We start from the raw sequence: 20,030 nt of genomic DNA, 5'->3' as shown, positions 1-20,030 counted from the left end.
GGTTGACAGTCAGGTTACCCCCTGTTCAAGCAAGGACCCTCACTCTAGTCAGGGTAAAAGAGAATCACCCTCAGCTAACCCCTGCTTACCCCCTTGGTAGCTTGGCAGAGCAGTAGGCTTAACTTCAGAGCGTTAGGTGTAAAGTATTTGTACCAACACACACAGTAACTTAATGAAAACACTACAAAATGACACAACACCAGTTTAGAAAAATACTTATCTAAACAAAACAAGACCACAATGACAACAATCCGACATACACAAGTCAAGTTATTAATTTTTAATGATTAAACTCAAAAATAGCGCTTAGAAACAAAAATGCTTCGATGAGATGTTAACATGGCGTTGTGACGGAGTCGTTCCCAACAAGCCGACACCAGCGGCGCCGGACACGGAGTCATGTAGACCCCCAAGTACAGTACCTTTGGTGAAAAGTGAACACAAGCCAATGCGCGAAGTCAGGGATCTCGGCGTCTGTGCGAAACGTTAAATCCGTGCACTTGGAGCGGCGTCTGTCACGACGTGGTGCAGCGACTACCACGGAGTCGCGGACTTCAGCGTGGCTGCTGCGGCGTCGGGCCTGCGAAGAGTGTCGCGTTCCAGCGAAGGTCACGGCGTCAGGTGCAGGCGGCGTTATCGGATTCAGCAGCGGCGGCGGTCCGAAGTCGTCTGAAGTCGATTTCCTTGGATTCCACCAGCTTTCCTTTCAAGGGCCCAGGCACTGGATAGGGCACCACTTGTCGGGGAAGGAGTCTCTCCAGAGACTCCAGGTGCTGGCAGAGAGAAGTCTTTGCTGTCCCTGAGACTTCAAACAACAGGAGGCAAGCTCTAAATCAAGCCCTTGGAGATTTCTTCACAAGATGGAAGGCACACAATGTCCAGTCTTTGCCCTCTTACTCTGGCAGAAGCAGCACTGCAGGAAAGCTCCACCTACTTGTGAAATCCTGCCTTGCCTAGGCAAGGCCTCAGACACACACCAGGGGGTTGGAGCCGGCATTGTCAGAGGCAGGCACAGTCCTTTCAGATGAGAGTGGCCACTTCACCCCTCCCTTCTAGCAGAGATGGCTATTCAGGAAATGCAGGTTACACCCCAGCCCCCTTTGTGTCACTGTCTAGTGCGAGGTGAAAAACAACCCAACTGTCAAACTGACCCAGACAGGGAATCCACAAACAAGGCAGAGTCACAGAATGGTTTAAGCAAGAAAATGCTCACTTTCTAAAAGTGTGATTTTCAAACGAACAATCTTAAAATCAACTTTACTAAAAGATGTATTTTTTATTTGTGAGTTCAGGGACCCCAAACTCCACATGTCCATCTACTGTCTAGGGGAATCTACACTTTAATCATATTTAAAGGTAGCCCCCATATTATCCTATGAGAGAGACAGGCCTTGCAACAGTGAAAAACAAAATTGGCAGTATTTCACTGTCAGGACATATAAACCACATTACTATGGCCCTCATTACGAGCCTGGCGGTCTGTGACCGCCAGGCTCGCGGTTGGCGGGAGCACCGCCGACAGCCCGGCGGTGCCCCGCAGGGCATTCTGACCGCGGCGCTTTGGCCGCGGTCAATGCAGGAAAACCGGCGGTCTCCCGCCGGTTTTCCACTGCCCGTTGGAATCCTCCAAGGCGGCGCAGCTTGCTGCGCCGCCTTGGGGATTCTGACACCCCCTACCGCCATCCTGTTCCTGGCGGGTCGCCCGCCAGGAACAGGATGGCGTTAGGGGGTGTCGCGGGGCCCCTGGCATGGGCACTGCAGGGGCCCCCGTAAGAGGGCCCCGCTAGTATTTCACTGTCTGCATAGCAGACAGAGAAATACGCGACGGGTGCAGTATCACCCGTCGCACCTTCCCACTCCGCCGGCTCGATTATGAGCCGGCTTCATGGTGGGAAGGTCGTTTTCCCCTGGGCTGGTGGGCGGCCTTTCGGCGGCCGCCCGCCAGCCCAGGGGAAAAGTCAAAATACCCGCCGCGGTCTTGCGACCGCGGTACGGTATTTTGACGGCGGGACTTTGGCGGGCGGCATCCGCCGCCCGCCAAGGTCCGAATGAGGGCCAATATGTCCTACCTTATCCATACACTGCACCCTGCCCTTGGGGCTACCTACGGCCTACCTTAGGGGTGCCTTACATGTAAGAAAAGGGAAGGTTTAGGCCTTGCAAGTGGGTACACTTGCCAAGTCGAATTTACAGTGTAAAAATACACTTACAGACACAGCAGTGGCAGGTCTGAGACATGATTACAGGGTTACTTGTGTGGGTGGCACAACCAGTGCTGCAGGCCCACTAGTAACATTTGATTTACAGGCCCTGGGCACCTCTAGTGCACTTTACTAGGGACTTAACAGTAAAACAAATATGCCAATCATGGAGAACCAATTATGTACACATTTTAAACAGGAGCACTTGCACTTTAGCACGGGTTAGCAGTGGTAAAGTGCCCAGAGTAACACAAACAGTAAAATCAGAGTCCAGCACACATCAACAACCTGGGGAACAGAGGCAAAAAGTTAAGGGAGACCACGCCAAGGATGAAAAGTCTAACACGTGTCCCCCCAGCTAAAAGTAGGGAGCAACTACCCAACCTCATGGGAGTTCTCATCACTAAGGCGGAAGAACCTGGACAGACCATCAGCATTGGCGTGCTCTGTACCAGGACGATGTTCCACCGTGAAGTCCATCCCCTGTAGGGAAATGGACCACCTCAACAGTTTTGGATTCACACCCCTCATCTGCATTAACCATCTGAGGGGCCTGTGGTCGGACTGAACGCGTTCTATGGCACTCCACCTACTTTCCCTGGGTAGTAACCTCCTGCTAATGAAGGCTACGGGTTGATCTAGGCCCTCTTCATTAAGCTGTGAGAGTACTGCTCCAATACCATGCTCTGAGGCGTCTGTTTGCACAACAAACTCCTTGGAGTAGTCAGGTGCCTGCTGCACAGGTGCTGTGCACATGGCAGCCTTCAGGGCATCAAAAGCGTTCTGGCAAGCCTCTATCCAGATCACTTTCTTGGGTTGCTTCTTAGAAGTCAACTCAGTTAAGGGGGTAACAATGGTACCATATCGCTTAACAAACCTCCGGTAATATCCTGTGAGACCTAAAAAGGTTCTCACTTCAGTCTGGGTCTTGGGAGGCTCCCAAGCCAGAATCGTGTTAATCTTAGGCTGTAGGGGTGCCACCTGGCCACTCCCCACCTGGTGTCCTAAGTACACCACGGAACCCTGCCCTATTTGGCACTTGCTCACCTTAATAGTGAGGCCTGCCTTCTGCAGGGCCTCTAACACTCTCCAGAGGTGTTGCAGGTGTTCCTCCCATGTGGAACTAAACACAGCAATGTCATCCAGGTAGGCGGCATTGAACTCATCCAGTCCTGCCAACACCTGGTTGACCAACCTCTGAAAGGTGGCAGGGGCATTCTTCATCCCAAAGGGCATCACATTGAAGTGGAAGTGCCCATCTGGGGTAGAGAATGCTGACCACTCCTTTGCCCCCTCAGTTAAGGCAATCTGCCAGTACCCAGATGTTAAATCAAACGTACTGAGGTACTTGGCAGCTCCTAACCGATCGATGAGCTCATCAGCTCGGGGGATGGGGTGTGCGTCAGTCTTGCTGACCGCATTGAGACCCCGGTAGTCCACACAGAACCTAAGTTCTGGAGTGGCACCAGGAGCAGTAGCCTTTGGGACCAAGACCACTGGGCTGGCCCAAGGACTGCTGGAGTGCTCAATAACCCCTAGGGTTAACATTTTGGAGACTTCCTCCTTAATGCAAGCCCTGACCCTGTCAGTCACCCTGTAAACCTTATGTTTAGCAGGTGTACTGTCCCCAGTGTCCACATCATGTGCGCACAGGTGTGTGACTCCTGGGATCAGGGAAAACAGCGAGGCGAACTGTCCCAGCACGTGGCGACAGTCCCTCTGCTGTTCCTCAGTCAGGGAGGGGGAGAGGATCACTCCCTCCACAGACCCATCTTTCTCTCCTGCAGACAGGAGGTCAGGAAGAGGCTCACTCTCTTCCTCCACCCCGTCATCTTTCGCTAGGAGCATGGGTAGCTCAGTTCGCTCAAAGTGTGGTTTGAGGTGGTTGACATGTAGGACCCTCAAAGGGTTCCTGGGGGATTGCAAGTCTACCAGATAGGTGACCTCGCTCTTTCTTTCCACCACCTCAAAAGGCCCAGTCCACTTATCTTGGAGAGCCCTGGGCTCCACTGGTGCCATGACCCACACTTTTTGTCCAGGCTGAAACTCAACCAGAGTGGCATTCTGGTCGTACCACCGTTTCATATCCTCCTGGCTTGCTTCCAGGTTCTCCTGAGCGAGACTCCTGAAGCGGGCAGTCTGGTTTCTTAGTGCCAGCACGTAGCTAAATACATCCTGGGGTGGTTTACTAGGAGCTTTCTCCAAAGCCTCCTTCACCAGACTGAGCGGTCCCCTCACAGGGTGGCCATAGATGAGCTCAAAGGGGCTAAAGCCAAGTCCCTTTTGAGGCACCTCCCTGTAAGCGAACAGAAGGCATGGCAAGAGGACGTCCCACTTAAGCCTCAAGGGCTCTGACAGGCCCTGAATCATGCCTTTCAAGGTGCGGTTGAATCTCTCAACCAGACCATTACTTTGGGGGTGGTAAGGGGTGGTGAACTTGTAGGTTACCCCACATACCTTCCACAGAGACTTCATATAAGTGGATATGAAGTTTGTACCTCTATCAGATACCACCTCCTTGGGGAACCCCTTGCGGGTAAAAACTCCCATCAAGGCACGTCCCACCACGGGGGCAGTGACCGTCCTTAGAGGAATGGCTTCTGGGTACCGTGTGGCATGGTCCACCAAGACCAGGATGAACCTGTTGCCCATGGCTGTCTTGGGATCCAGAGGCCCCACAATGTCAATTCCTACCCTTTCAAAGGGAGTACTGACTACAGGTAAAGGTTGGAGGGGAGCTCTGCATTTCCCCCACTCTTGCCACTTGCCTGACAAGTCTGACAAGACCTACAATAAGCAGCTGACTGCTTGTGCATCAAGGGCCAGTAAAAGTGGGAGACAAGCCTCTTATAGGTCTTGTCCTGCCCTAGATGTCCTGCCAATGGCACATCATGAGCCAAACCCAGTAGGAAGGCCCTGAAGCACTGGGGTACCACCAGCATACGAGTTGACCCAGGCTCAGGAACCTTAGGCTCACTATACAGGAGGCCATCCTCCCAATAAATCAGGTGAGTACCTGGCGCCTCGCCAGCCGCCTGGGCTGCAGCCTGCTGCCGTAGCCCCTCAAGAGTAGGGCACTCCTTCTGCGCTGTGCAGAATGCTTCCCTGGTGGGTCCCCCTTCCTGCTGCCACTGCGACAGCTCAGGGACCTCCCCCAGTTCAGCCACCTGTTCCCCTGTAGGCTCCGGGGCATCACCCTCAGGCTCTGCCTCCTCCCGGACCGTGGGAACTTCTGGGGCCGGTTTCCCGCGCCCCCTGCCCTTCCTCTTCTTGGCAGTCCCCTGGGCCACTGTTTCAGGCTCCAGGGGCTCTTGACTACCCTGATTGGCCACCATAGACCGGGTAGATACGCATACTCACCCAGGCAGACCCAACATCTCCAAGTGAGACCTGTGTTCCACCTCCTTCCAAGGGGAATCCTCCAGGTCGTTACCTAGCAAACAATCAACAGGCATGGTTGGACTCACAGCTACTTTCCAGGAACCTGAAACCCCCCCCATTCAAAGGGAACCTGCACCACTCTGCAGAGGCGCTCAGAATTGTCTACCGCAACTACTTGGTTAAGTACCCGGGGATCAATCTGCTCTTCAGACACCAGGTGACTCCTCACTGTAGTCACACTGGCTCCTGTGTCTCTCAGAGCCTCCACCCTCTGTCCATTGATGGTCACCCATTGCCTGTATTTCTTAGTGTTATCAGGCACTAGGTTTCGCTGGACCATCTCACTGTCCCCTGGTGAGACAAGGGTCATTTCTGCTGGTTCCCACCCACCTGAAACCAACTTCTCCCCAAGCGCTACACTAGCCAAACCCTGGGACGGTGCACCAGTGGGTGCCGGTGTACTTTTGGGGCATTTGGGGTATCCCCTCACATGACCCACCTGGTCACATGCATAACACTTACGTGGGGGACCACCTGCCACTGGCTTCCCTTTGGACAACCATGGCTTCTTTTCACTGGGGGGTTGGGAATCCTTATCCTGGGAATCAGTTTGGTGCCCTTTAGAGAACTCCCCCTGTTTGCCCTTATCCCCCCCCCCTTTCTTCTGAGAGGGACCCTGCCCACCCTTGGCGTGGTCTCCCCCATACCTCTTTTGGACCCTGGTGCTCTCCCAGGGGTCCGCTTCCTGCGCAAGCTTCCTGGGGTCAGTCAGCTTGCTGTCAATGAGGTGCTGGCGCAGCTCTGGAAAACATAAACTGTACAAGTGCTCCCAAGCAATTAAATTGTAAAGCCCCTCATACGTGTTTACCTTACTGCCCTTCACCCAACCATCCAGTGACCTGCAAAAAGAATCAACACATTCCAACCATGTTTGGGATTCCTTTCTCTTGTAGGATCTAAACTTCTCCTTGTACTGCTCAGGGGTGAGACCATACCTGGTGAGTAAGGCCTCCTTTATGACAGGGTAGGTGAGACTCTGAGCATCCCCTAAGGCCGTCAGTGTGTCCCTCCCCTGTGCCTCAAAATGCTTCCACAGGGCTGCCCCCCAATGAGCTTCAGGGACCAGGTTCATGTGGAGAGCTGACTCATAACCCTTGAACCACAAGTAGATATCATCCTCCCTCTTATAATCCCTCACAAGGTCTTTTGGGATGTGTACCCTTCTCTCCGGCTGCACTGTAGGATTGCTGCCACCATCCCTACTGGACTGGCTCCTCTGATCTAACTCCTTTAAGTTAAGCTCATGAGCCAGCTGCATCTTCCTTTCCTCTTCTCTCATCTCTTTCTTTCTCCAGATTGAGCTTCTGCAGCTCCAATTGGTATGCCCTCGCTGCCTGTCTGTCCTGCAACTCCTCAGGTGTCAGACCCTTGGATGAGACACTGCTACCTGCCCTGGAGACCTTCTCCCTGGAAATAACAGGTCCACCCACAATACCATTGTGTACTGAACACTCTTCCTCATCCTCCTCATCTCCCTCATCCTCTGTGTGCCCTTCAGTGCTCTTGGCTGTCACCCAGGCCCTCAGCGCCTTTTGCAGCTCCTCCTTCCTGGATGAGCTCTTAATGGGACAGTCAAAACTTTTACAGAACTGCTTCAACTGAGCTTTGGTATAACTCTCCAATTTCTCAAGGTCAAAGTCAGCTCCAACTGATGCATCTCCAAGTAGAGACATGATGAAATATAAAAAGAGTGCAAAGTTCCAAATGCAGAAACAAGTTCCCAAATGAAGTTCAAGGTCAATCAAGGATCAGCTAAAAAAAACAAAGTGGACGTAGGGAAAAATCCACAAAAAGAGAAAAAGCAAAAATCTCAAGACAAGCAGTATGTGGTCACGTAGTGGTCTGAACTCAAACAGTAGTGTACACTTAATTACTGTATGTCAAGTACAAATACAAGTCCAAATCCCAACCGCTGATCACCAATGTTAGAAATGGGGTCTTTGGTTGACAGTCAGGTTACCCCCTGTTCAAGCAAGGACCCTCACTCTAATCAGGGTAAAAGAGAATCACCCTCAGCTAACCCCTGCTTACCCCCTTGGTAGCTTGGCAGAGCAGTAGGCTTAACTTCAGAGCGTTAGGTGTAAAGTATTTGTACCAACGCACACAGTAACTTAATGAAAACACTACAAAATGACACAACACCAGTTTAGAAAAATAGGAAATACTTATCTAAACAAAACAAGACCAAAATGACAACAATCCGACATACACAAGTCAAGTTATGAATTTTTAAAGATTAAACTCAAAAATAGCGCTTAGAAACAAAAATGCTTCGATGAGATGTTAACATGGCGTCGTGACGGAGTCGTTCCCAACAAGCCGACACCAGCGGCGCCGGACACGGAGTCATGTAGACCCCCAAGTACAGTACCTTTGGTGAAGAGTGAAAACAAGCCGATGCGCGAAGTCGGGTATCGCGGCGTCTGTGCGAAACGTTGAATCCGTGCACTTGGAGCGGCGTCTGTCACGACGTGGTGCAGCGACTTCCACGGAGTCGCAGACTTCAGCGTGGCTGCTGCGGCGTCGGGCCTGCGAAGAGCGTCGCGTTCCAGCGAAGGTCACGGCGTCAGGTGCAGGCGGCGTTACCGGATTCAGCAGCGGCGTCGGTCCGAAGTCGTCTGAAGTCGATTTCCTTGGATTCCAGCAGCTTTCCTTTCAAGGGCCCAGGGACTGGATAGGGCACCACTTGTCGGGCAGGAGTCTCTCCAGAGACTCCAGGTGCTGGCAGAGAGAAGTCTTTGCTGTCCCTGAGACTTCAAACAACAGTAGGCAAGCTCTAAATCAAGCCCTTGGAGATTTCTTCACAAGATGGAAGGCATACAAAGTCCAGTCTTTGCCCTCTTACTCTAGCAGAAGCAGCACTGCAGGAAAGCTCCACAAAGCACAGTCACAGGCAGGGCAGCACTTCTTCCTCAGCTATCAGCTCTTCTCCAGGCAGAGGTTCCTCTTGGTTCCAGAAGTGTTTCTAAAGTCTGTAGATTTGGGTGCCCTTCTTTTACCCATTTTAGTCTTTGAAGTCACCTTTCTTCAAAGGGGACTCACACCTACTTGTGAAATCCTGCCTTGCCCAGGCAAGGCCTCAGACACACACCAGGGGGTTGGAGCCGGCATTGTCAGAGGTAGGCACAGTCCTTTCAGATGAGAGTGACCACTCCACCCCTCCCTCCTAGCAGAGATGGCTATTCAGGAAATGCAGGTTACACCCCAGCCCCCTTTGTGTCACTGCCTAGTGCGAGGTGAAAAACAACCCAACTGTCAAACTGACCCAGACAGGGAATCCACAAACAAGGCAGAGTCACAGAATGGTTTAAGCAAGAAAATGCTCACTTTCTAAAAGTGGCATTTTCAAACGCACAATCTTAAAATCAACTTTACTAAAAGATGTATTTTTTAATTGTGAGTTCAGGGACCCCAAACTCCACATGTCCATCTACTCTCTAGGGGAGTCTACACTTTAATCATATTTAAAGGTAGCCCCCATATTATCCTATGAGAGAGACAGGCCTTGCAACAGTGAAAAACGAAATTAGCAGTATTTCACTGTCAGGACATATAAACCACATTACTATGGGGGTTATTCTAACTTTGGAGGAGTGTTAATCCGTCCCAAAAGTGACGGTAAAGTGACGGATATACCACCAGCCGTATTACGAGTTCCATAGGATATAATGGACTCGTAATACGGCTGGTGGTAAATCCGTCACTTTTCCGTCACTTTTGGGACGGATTAACACCTCCTCCAAAGTTAGAATAACCCCCATATGTCCTACCTTATCCATACACTGCACCCTGCCCTTGGGGCTACCTAGGGCCTACCTTAGGGGTGCCTTATATGTAAGAAAAGGGAAGGTTTAGGCCTGGCAAGTGGGTACACTTGCCAAGTCGAATTTACAGTGTAAAAATACACTTACAGACACAGCAGTGGCAGGTCTGAGACATGATTACATGGTTACTTGTGTGGGTGGCACAACCAGTGCTGCAGGCCCACTAGTAACATTTGATTTACAGGCCCTGGGCACTTCTAGTGCACTTTACTAGGGACTTAACAGTAAAACAAATATGCCAATCATGGAGAACCAATTACGTACACATTTTAAACAGGAGCACTTGCACTTTAGCACAGGTTAGCAGTGGTAAAGTGCCCAGAGGAACAAAAACAGTAAAATCAGAGTCCAGCACACATCAACAACCTGGGGAACAGAGGCAAAAAGTTAAGGGAGACCACGCCAAGGATGAAGAGTCTAACAGTGTCACAACCAGTGCTTCAGGCCCACTAGTAGTTTAGGACTTACAAGCCCTGAGCACACATAGGCCCTCATTACGACCCTGGCGGTTTGTAACCGCCAGGGCCGCGGCACGAGGGAGCACCGCCGACAGGCCGGCGGTGCCCCGCGGGGCATTCTGACCGCGGCGGCTTAGCCGCGGTCAGAGAAGGGAAACCGGCGGTCTCCCGCCGGTTTCCCGCTGCCCCCAAGGAATCCCCAAGCCGGCGCAGCTTGCTGCGCGGGCTTGGGGATTCCGACTCCCCCTCCCGCCATCCAGTTCCTGGCGGTTCTCCCGCCGGGAACCGGATGGCGGGAGGGGGAGTCGCGGGGCCCCTGGGGTGCCCCTGCAGTGCTCATGCCAACGGCATGGGCACTGCAGGGGCCCCCGTAAGAGGGCCCCAAAATGTATTTCACTGTCTGCCTTGCAGACAGTGAAATACGCGACGGGTGCAGTAGCACCCGTCGCACCTTCCCACTCCGCCGGCTCGATTACGAGCCGGCATCCTCGTGGGAAGGGAGTTTTTCCCTGGGCTGGCGGGCGGTCTTTTGGAGACCACCCGCCAGCCCAGGGAAAAACTCATAATACCCTCCGCGGTCTTCTGACCGCGGAGCGGTATTATGGAGGGCGGAATCCTGGCGGGCGGCCTCCGCCGCCCGCCAGGGTCGTAATGAGGGCCATAGTGCACTTTATGAGGGACTTACTAGTAAATCAAATATGCCAATTGTGAAGAAGCCGATTTTACCATATTTTAAACACAGAGCACATGCACTTTAGCCCTGGTCATCAGTGAAAAAGTGCACAGTGCCCTCAATCCAACAAAAACAGGGCCAGAAAAGGAAGAGCAACAAGAAAAAAAAGTCTGGAGATGACCCTGCCGAAAAAGCTATTTGCAACACGAATGGATATCAATTCAGAATTGGCAAGGGATGTGTTTCAAGCATCCCTTCCAAATATTGAATCATTATGGGGGTCATTACAACATTGGCAGTAAAAGGCGCTTACCGCCGTGCAGAAGACCGCCAATACACCGCGGCGGCGGTAGTCCGCCACAGATATTATGACACACATCTCGGAATCCACCGAAATTCAGACACCCACACAACTCCGCCACACCAAAGGTCAGTGTTAAAGTGGCGAAAACAAAACCTCCACCTCCACGCCATCAGAAACACGCCCATGCTATTACGACCCACGAATCCACGCGGCGGTCTTTCAACCGCGGTATTCCATTGGAAGGACACACCGCCGCACTCAAAATACACACACATCTCCAAAACACCGCCACATTGGACAAATCGAAATATACACACCTGAAACACAAACACCACTCCCACACACCCAACACAATATAAAACACACACCCACATCACCCACAAACCCCTACGACCACAATTCACGGACGAAGGCCAGAGAGACAGCACAGCCAAGACAACACCACCATACAGAGGCACACAACACCATCACCCACACAACATCCATGCACAAAACACCACACACCACTACACATCACCACACACATCAACACTCACACCGCCCCACACATCACACACACCACCCCATGTCACGCCAAAGACACCCCGCTTCTCCGAGGAGGAGCTCAGGGTCATGGTGGAGGAAATCCTACGGGTAGAGCCACAGCTATTTGGCTCACAGGTACAGCACACCTCCATAGCCAGGAAGATGGAGCTATGGCGCAGAATCGTGGACAGGGTCAACGCTGTGGGACAGCACCCAAGAAATAGGGAGGACATCAGGAAGAGGTGGAACGACCTACGGGGGAAGGTGCGTTCAACGGTCTCCAGGCACAACATCATGGTTTAGCGGACTGGCGGCGGACCCCCACCTCCTCCCCCACAACTAACAACATGGGAGGAGCAAGTCTTGACCATCATGCATCCAGAGGGCCTCGGAGGAGTCGGTGGAGGATGGGACACTGGTAAGTCAGATCTTAACTATCATATCCCCCACCCTACCTGCATGCTATCACACAACCCCAACCTCACCCCCTCCCCTATCACCCCAAATCCTCACTACTGTACTAATAACACAAACCACCCATCCCAACACCAAGCCCTGCATGACACAACTAAGCATGGACATCCCTCACTAAAGCATGCCCACTGCACATACCCAGAACAACCCCCTAACCATCATCACACAAGCCCCCACACAGGAATGCCTGCACTGGGGTACACAGACACCCACCCATTGCACACCATCACACACACAAATGCATTAATCATGCTCTTATGCCCCTGCAGGAACCCGAAGGACCGTCACCACACCAGAGTGTCCAGACAACACCACTCCACCCACAGAAGAGGCCCACAGTGACGATAGCAGCTCTGCCCTACTGGATCCTGATGACCAGCCCGGACCATCGTGGGCCTCGGGACAGTTGGTTCCCCTTGCACAGGCACAGCCCAACACTGACCTTCCACCCTCTGGTAACACCAGCACAGCACCCACCCAGCGGACCCAAACCTCCGTACCCAGGACAAGTCAATTAGCCATGTGTCCACCACTACAGGGATCCCAGGGTAACCCACCACCCCAACAACAACAGGGACCTGGGGGCAGTGGTAGTGGGCACACGGTCCAGGGGATGGAAGCACAGGAACACAGGGGAACTGGGAGGGCTGCGGTGCGACAGGGGGCGGACAGGTCAAGGGAACCCACTCTCCACGAGGCCCTCACCTCTATCATGGGAGCATACCACCACTCCCAGGAGACGATGGCGACGGTCCTGGTAAAGTTTCAGGAGACCCAGCGCCTGCAGGAGGACCAGTATTTGGGGTTCAGGGAGGAGCTCAGGACCATCAGCTCCACCCTGGGCACCATTGTAGGGGTGCTGAAGGACATACAGCAGACCCTGAGGGACACCGTGGCACTCAAAGGGGTCCCTGACACTAGCCAGGACGATGAACTACCCACCACCTCCGCCGGCGCTAGTGGACAGGACGCCCCGTCACAAGACCACCACACCAGCACCCCACCTCCTGCAGACGGACAACCACCACGCAAGCGGTCCCTGAGAGCCAGGAACAGGACAGAGCAAGATGGCAAGACCCCGGCCAGGAAATGAGACCACCCTGATTGTCCCCCCACTGACCCAATTTGTTACCCTGTCCATACTTGAACTGCCCCAGCTCCACTTCCTATGCCAATATGGGCGGGGCACCTGTGAGACTAATAGACTGGACTCTGCCATGGACATTCCTCCGCCATCACCCATCCTCATTTTACAACCCCCTCCCATTTCTGAGCACTTCAATAAACACCCTTGAAACACAAAACAATCTGGAGTCAGTCTATGATTTGTTAAAATGTAATATCTATGACAGTGTCAAAATGTGTTGTGAGATGTAAAGGCAACATACCAATGTCACACATCAAAAGTCCTTGAAGGATGCAAGTAGATGACACACGTAGGTAACCACACCTGGAAACCGTAATGGAAATAAACAACTCAATTACCAATGAATCCCTATATTTTACACACAGGATAGAGGAAGACGTGTGACAGTGAATGTAATGTTCAAACCGAAAATGTTCTCACCTGTGTGTCACTGGAAATATTGCTGTATGACTGACTCCCTGTTGTCGTTGTCTTCTTCCTCAGCTTCCTCCTCATCACTGTCCACAGGCTCCACAGCTGCCACAACACCGTCATCTGGACCATCCTCCTGCAGAAAAGGCACCTGGCGTTGCAAAGCCAAATTATGAAGCATCGAGCAGGCGATGATGATGTCGCACACCTTCTTCGGTGAGTAGAATAGGGAACCACCTGTCATATGGAGGCACCTGAACCTGGCCTTAAGGAGGCCAAAGGTGCGTCCGATCACCATCCTAGTCCGCCCATGGGCCTCATTGTACCGTTCCTCTGCCCTGGTCCTGGGATTCCTCACTGGGGTCAATAGGCATGACAGGTTAGGGTAACCAGAGTCCCCCAATAGCCATACACGGTGCCTCTGGAGTTGACCCATCATATCAGGGATGCTGCTATTACGCAGGATGTAGGCGTCATGCACTGAGCCAGGGAACATAGCATTAACCTGGGAGATGTACTGGTCTGCCAAACAGACCATCTGTACATTCATGGAATGATAACTCTTCCTGTTTCTGTACACCTGTTCACTCCTGTGGGGGGGACCAGAGGTACATGGGTGCCATCAATGGCACCTATGACGTTGGGGATATGTCCAATGGCATAGAAGTCGCCTTTAACTGTAGTCAAATCTTCCACCTCAGGGAAAATGATGTATCTCCTTACGTGTTTCAGCAGGGCAGACAACACTCTGGACAAGACGTTGGAAAACATAGGCTGGAACATCCCTGATGCCATGGCCACTGTTGTCTGAAATGACCCCCTTGCAAGGAAATGGAGCACTGACAGCACCTGCACGTCAGGGGGGATTCCAGTGGGATGGCGGATTGGTGACATCAGGTCTGGCTACTACTGGGTACATAGTTCCTGGATTGTGGCACGGTCAAACCTGTAGGTGACGATTACATGTCGCTCTTCCATTGTCAACAGGTCCACCAGCGGTCGGTACACCGGAGGATTCCGCCATCTTCTCACATGTACCAGCTGACGGCGCCTACGAAGGACAACAGCGACGAAAAAGTAAATTTTCCTCCAGGTATGTACCCACAGTTACACAGAAGACTACACCAAACACAAAACCCTTCCTGTATGTGTGTTGAGTGTAGGCCTAGCTATGTGTGACGCAGAGGTAAATGAAGCCATGTGGGCCCCTGAAATGGCGGCTGCCTGACCTCTAAACTGGGACAAAGGGATTGTGGGGTAAACGCGCTGGCGTTGCACTCCATCGCGGTAGGCGGTCGTAGACCGCGGCGCAATGCTGCATTGGTTAACATTGGACCCTATGGGTCCCAGGAGCCAATGAACAGGTGCGCCGGCGGTGATGATACGCACCACCGCGGACGTCACCGCTGCGGACGTCACCGTCATTTTCTATCAGTTCAATCACTAGATACCTGACCTTCGACAGGAGAGGACCTAGACTGCAAGTGCTGCTGTGACCTCGGTCTGGAAGCGACGATGGCTGCTGTGTCTGGGGAAAGGGCCCCTGCCTTCACTGCTCAGGAGTTGGATAAACTGGTAGACGGGGTCCTCCCCCAGTACACGCTACTCTACGGTCCTCCAGACCAACAGGTTAGTACACAGGGAGCACGTTGTATGGGCTAGGCCTGGGTGGAGAGGGCTGTTTGTAAGAGGGAAGGGGGCAGAGTTCATGGAACATTAATGCATGTGAATGAATGGGCCACATGGCTAGAGTAGGGAGGGGGCCACTCACATCGACGGTGCAGTTGGTAATGACTGTTCCTCTTCCCTTGTGCATGTCATGTAGGTCAGCGCCCACCAGAAGAGGGACACTTGGGTGCCATCGCCAAGGAGGTCCGGACCCTGGGGGCCCACCAGAGACGAGGGGACCCACTGCTGGAAAAGATGGGAGGACATTCGCCGCTGCAGCAAGGAGACGGCGGAGGCTCAGCTGGGGATGGCCTCCCAACGTGGGAGGGGTGCCCGTCGCACCATGACCCCCCTGATGTTCCGGATCGTGGCGGTGGCCTACCCGGAGTTGGATGGGTGCTTGAGGGCATCACAGCAGACACAAGGGGGTGAGTACAACCTCATTCTGCGGACTTTGCGCGCAGTAGAGGGATCTGGGTTGGGGAGGAGGCCTGTGGGTGTACCTAGGCCAGCCAGAAACACGAAGACTAGGCCCCTCTGTAATGCAGCCCATGTGGCACTCTACCCCACCTCAGTAGAGTGCCAAGTACAGGTATAGTTGCCCCTGTGGCATCCATGTGTGCAGATGTCCACCATAGCCATGTAGGCCATATCCCAGGAATTGCATATGCAGAGGCCAGGAGCACGGCGTAATGCAGGGGGCTGCTGTGTCTGTCTTGTCCGCCAACGGTAGTGGTATGCCATGCAATCAACCTGTTCTTCTTCTGTCTTCCTCCCCCCTGTTTTTTGCTCTCCCTGTTCTTTTGTACATCAGCATCATCAGGCGGAGTTACAGTGGCACCGGAGCACGAGGGAGCTGCATCCCACATGGCCATGGAGGGCCACACCACGGACTCTGAATGCACCAGTGGGACGGAGGGCGAGGGGAGCTTCACATCGGCCACCGGATCACCAACCAGCGACACGGACTCGTCCGCCGATGGGGGCTCCCTTGTGGTGGTCGCACCATCTGTGCGCCCCACTTCTACAGGTACAGCCGCCACCTCCCCTACCAGCACCGCCCTCCCAGCAGCCCCTCAGTGTTCGCCCCGTGCCCGCTCACCCAGGAGGGTGGGCATCACCTTCGCCCCAGGCACCTCAGGCCCTGCCCCAGTCACCCCTGCTGCCCTCAGTGAGGAGGCCATTGACCTCCTCAGGTCACTCACTGTTGGGCAGTCTACCATTGTGAATGCCACCCAGGGTGTAGAACGAGAGTTGCAACATGGTAATGCATTCCTGGAGGGCATTCATTCTGGTCAGGCTGTCCTTCAGCGAACCCTGCAATCTCTGGCCTCAGCACTGATGGCAGCCATTGTCCCTGTGTCTAGCCTCCCCCCTCCAACTTTCTCCACCCAGACCCAGTCCCCTGTACCCCAGCTTATCCCAAGCACACCAAAAGACCAGCATGCACACACCTCAACACACAAAAGTAGCTCAGCCAAACATAAGCACCACACAACCCACAGGCACTCACACAAGCATCACCCACATGCAAAGACTGCAACATCCACTGCCTCCACTGTGTCCCCCTCCTCCTCTTCTCCCTCCCAGTCTCGTCTACACACACACCTGCATGCACCACATCTACAGGCACCATGAATCGCACCAGGACACCCAGCACCACAAGCCGCTCACCTGCACTCACCACCTCCACTCCCATTTACACGTCCCCTGTGTCCTCTCCCAGTGTGTCTGTGACGCCCCCTCCCAAAGTACACAAACGCCGGCAATCACACACCCAACATCCATCCACCTCATGACAGCCTCCAGTACCTGCACCTGCACCCAAATCACCTAAAGTGACACCTCCTACAACCACCTCCTCTTCCTCCACTCCCATACCCCCTCCAACTACCCATCCCAGTGTTCGTCAGAAACTGTCCCTCTGTAAAGTTGACCTTTTTGCCCCCCCCCTCCAATTCATCAGTCCCGTCGTAGCGCCTCAGCCAAAAAGCCTCCATTACCAGTGGTCCCTGTTCAAGGTATGTGGAGTGCACCGGCAACCAGGGCAGGCAGTATGACCCAGAGCCAAGGCACTGGCAGCCCACCCCCTGTAAAGGCTCTGAAATTGGGGAGTGGATGACGGGACCGTGTGACGACTCCTGGTGGGAAAACAACTCACAGGGCTTCCAAGGGGATTGGAGAGTCAGCTGTGACTCCACCAAAGGTGGGGAAGGGCCAGAGGAAGCCTGCCCAGCCTGTTGTGAGTATCACGGCGGAGAAGGGCGGCATCATTCCCGGCGGTCGAGACGCCACCGCCAGCACCGTCGTCACTGGTCAGGAGACCACCGCCGGAGTCATAGCCCAGGAGGGCCCAAGTATCATCACTGGTCAGGAGACCACCGCCACCACCGGAGTCATAGCCCAGGAGGGCCCAAGTATTGTTACTGGTCAGGAGACCACCGCCACCGCCGGAGTCATAGCCCAGGAGGGCCCAAGTATCGTCACTGGTCAGGAGACCATCGCCACCGCGGAGTCATAGCCCAGGAGGGCCCAAGTATCGTCACTGGTCAGGAGACCACCGCCACCGCCGGAGTCATAGCCCAGGAGGGCCCAAGTATCGTCACTGGCCAGGAGACCACCGCCACCGCCGGAGTCATAACCCTGGAGGGCCCAAGTATCGTTACTGGTCAGGAGACCACCGCCGGAGTCAGTGCCCAGGAGGGCCCAAGTATTGTCACTGGTCAGGAGACCACCGCCACCGCCGGAGTCAGTGCCCAGGATGGCCCCGGCTGCCACAGCCCAGGTGGGCTATGAGGGAACGTCATGCCACACACCAATGCCCAGTCTAGGGAACGTCATGCCACACACCACTGCCCAGTATAGGGAACATCATGATGTCGCGTGGGCTCTCATTATTCTAAATGAGACTGCTTGATTTCTAGTTAGCAGGATCTATAACGGTGTGGGGGACTGAGTCTGACCCACGTGTAAAGAACTCTGTCACCCTAAATCCGTTTTTTGCTCCGGCTAACTAGCAGTGCCTCATTTCTCCCATGTGGAAGAAATTATTTGGCAGCCGAGCGCATGACATCTTTGGAACTTCTCAGGGAAGTGGTGGTTACTCAGATCCAAACCAACTCTCTTATTTCCAATATGATCTCATATACAAATGACAAAGACAGTATAAGTTTTATATAATGTTTTTAATAAAACAACTGTATTTTAGATATTAAGGCGTGAGCCGCAATAACCAGAACGATACAACACAGTAGGATTGAAATAGTCACCAAGAGAGTAAAACATAAGAACAAAGCTATCATATTGTCTAACAGTTTCTACTCTCCCTCTGCTTGTTCTATTTAGAGCACAGCGTGTTAAGCTTCTAGCTTGCCTATTAGAATCACTGTGGAGACATCAGCCCTCATACCTGAGCAAGACCTGTGATCTTGGTTCAGCATCTGCAACGAGGCAGTCAGTCTAGTTGTGGTTCCCTGGTCGGAATCTCCCTCTTGCGTGTATTGGGACAAGGAAGTGATTTTATAACTAACATGTCATCGTGATCACAAAATGTCCCTACGCAGGAATGCCAAGTCTAAACTCTTACCACGTCTATCGGCAATGTACCAGACTGTATCCTTGACTGAAGCACAGAGTAAATATGTTATGGAGAACTCCAGTGCTGAAGTAGGCAAAACAGTGTGATATGAATAAAAAAAACAACACCGTAGAACTGGCTATTTGAAAAATAACAGTACGAAGCCTAATAAAAAGCATGTAGAGCAAAGTGCACAGAGGCTCTAAGCTGTCAGCAAATGAATAAAATATATTCAGGGCAGAGTGCACAAAGGCCTAAAGCCTGAAGCTAAAGCGCAATGAATACGTAAAACTAACCACACTACAATGCCACACACCAATGTCCGTTCCAGAACCGCCATGGCTAAGCAGCGCTGAACAGTCCAGAACCGCCATGGCAAAGCACCGCTGAACAGTCCAGAACCGCCATGGTAAATCACCGCTGAACAGTACAGAACCGCCATGGCAAAGCACCACTGAACAGTCCAGAACCGACATGGCAAAGCACCTCTGAACAGTCCAGAACCGCCATGGCAAAGCACAGCTGAACAGTCCAAAACCGCCATGGCAAAGCACCGCTGAACAGTCCAGAACCGCCATGGCAAAGCACCGCTGAACAGTCCAGAACCGCCATGGCAAAGCACCGCTGAACAGTCCAGAGATCGGCATGGCAAAGCACTGCTGAACAGGCCAGAGACCGGCATGGCAAAGCACCGCTGAACGGTCCAGAGACCGGCATGGCAAAGCACCGCTGAACAGGCCAGAGACCGGCATGGCAAAGCACCGCTGAACAGGCCAGAGACCGGCATGGCAAAGCACCGCTGAACAGGCCAGAGACCGCCATGGCAAAGCACCGCTGAACAGTCCAGAATCGCCATGGCAAAGCACCGCTGAACAGTCCAGAGACCGGCATGGCAAAGCACCGCTGAACAGGCCAGAGATCGGCATGGCAAAGCACCGCTGAACAGTCCAGAGACCGGCATGGCAAAGCACCGCTGAACAGGCCAGAGACCGGCATGGCAAAGCACTGCTGAACAGGCCAGAGACCGGCATGGCAAAGCACCGCTGAACAGGCCAGAGACCGCCATGGCAAAGCACCGCTGAACAGGCCAGAGACCGCCATGGCACAGCACCGCTCAACAGGGCATGCACCGGGTAAGAATGAAAAGACCGCCACATCAAGCATCCTTATCCCATGTGCAGCTGGGACAGTGATGGGACAGGAACTTTCACGGGGAGACTAATCCAGTCTGGGCACCAGTCCGCCTCCAGAGCCACTGGCGGATGTTATCCACTTGCGAAGTTGTGGCTTTGCACTCCCCAGGATGGTCCAGTGGGCAAGCCACCCA

The sequence above is a fragment of the Pleurodeles waltl genome, chromosome 8, assembly GCF_031143425.1.
Source record: "Pleurodeles waltl isolate 20211129_DDA chromosome 8, aPleWal1.hap1.20221129, whole genome shotgun sequence".
Taxonomy (NCBI): Eukaryota; Metazoa; Chordata; class Amphibia; order Caudata; family Salamandridae; genus Pleurodeles; species Pleurodeles waltl.
The sequence above is the reverse complement of the archived record's forward strand: the minus strand, read 5'-3'. Positions refer to the sequence as shown.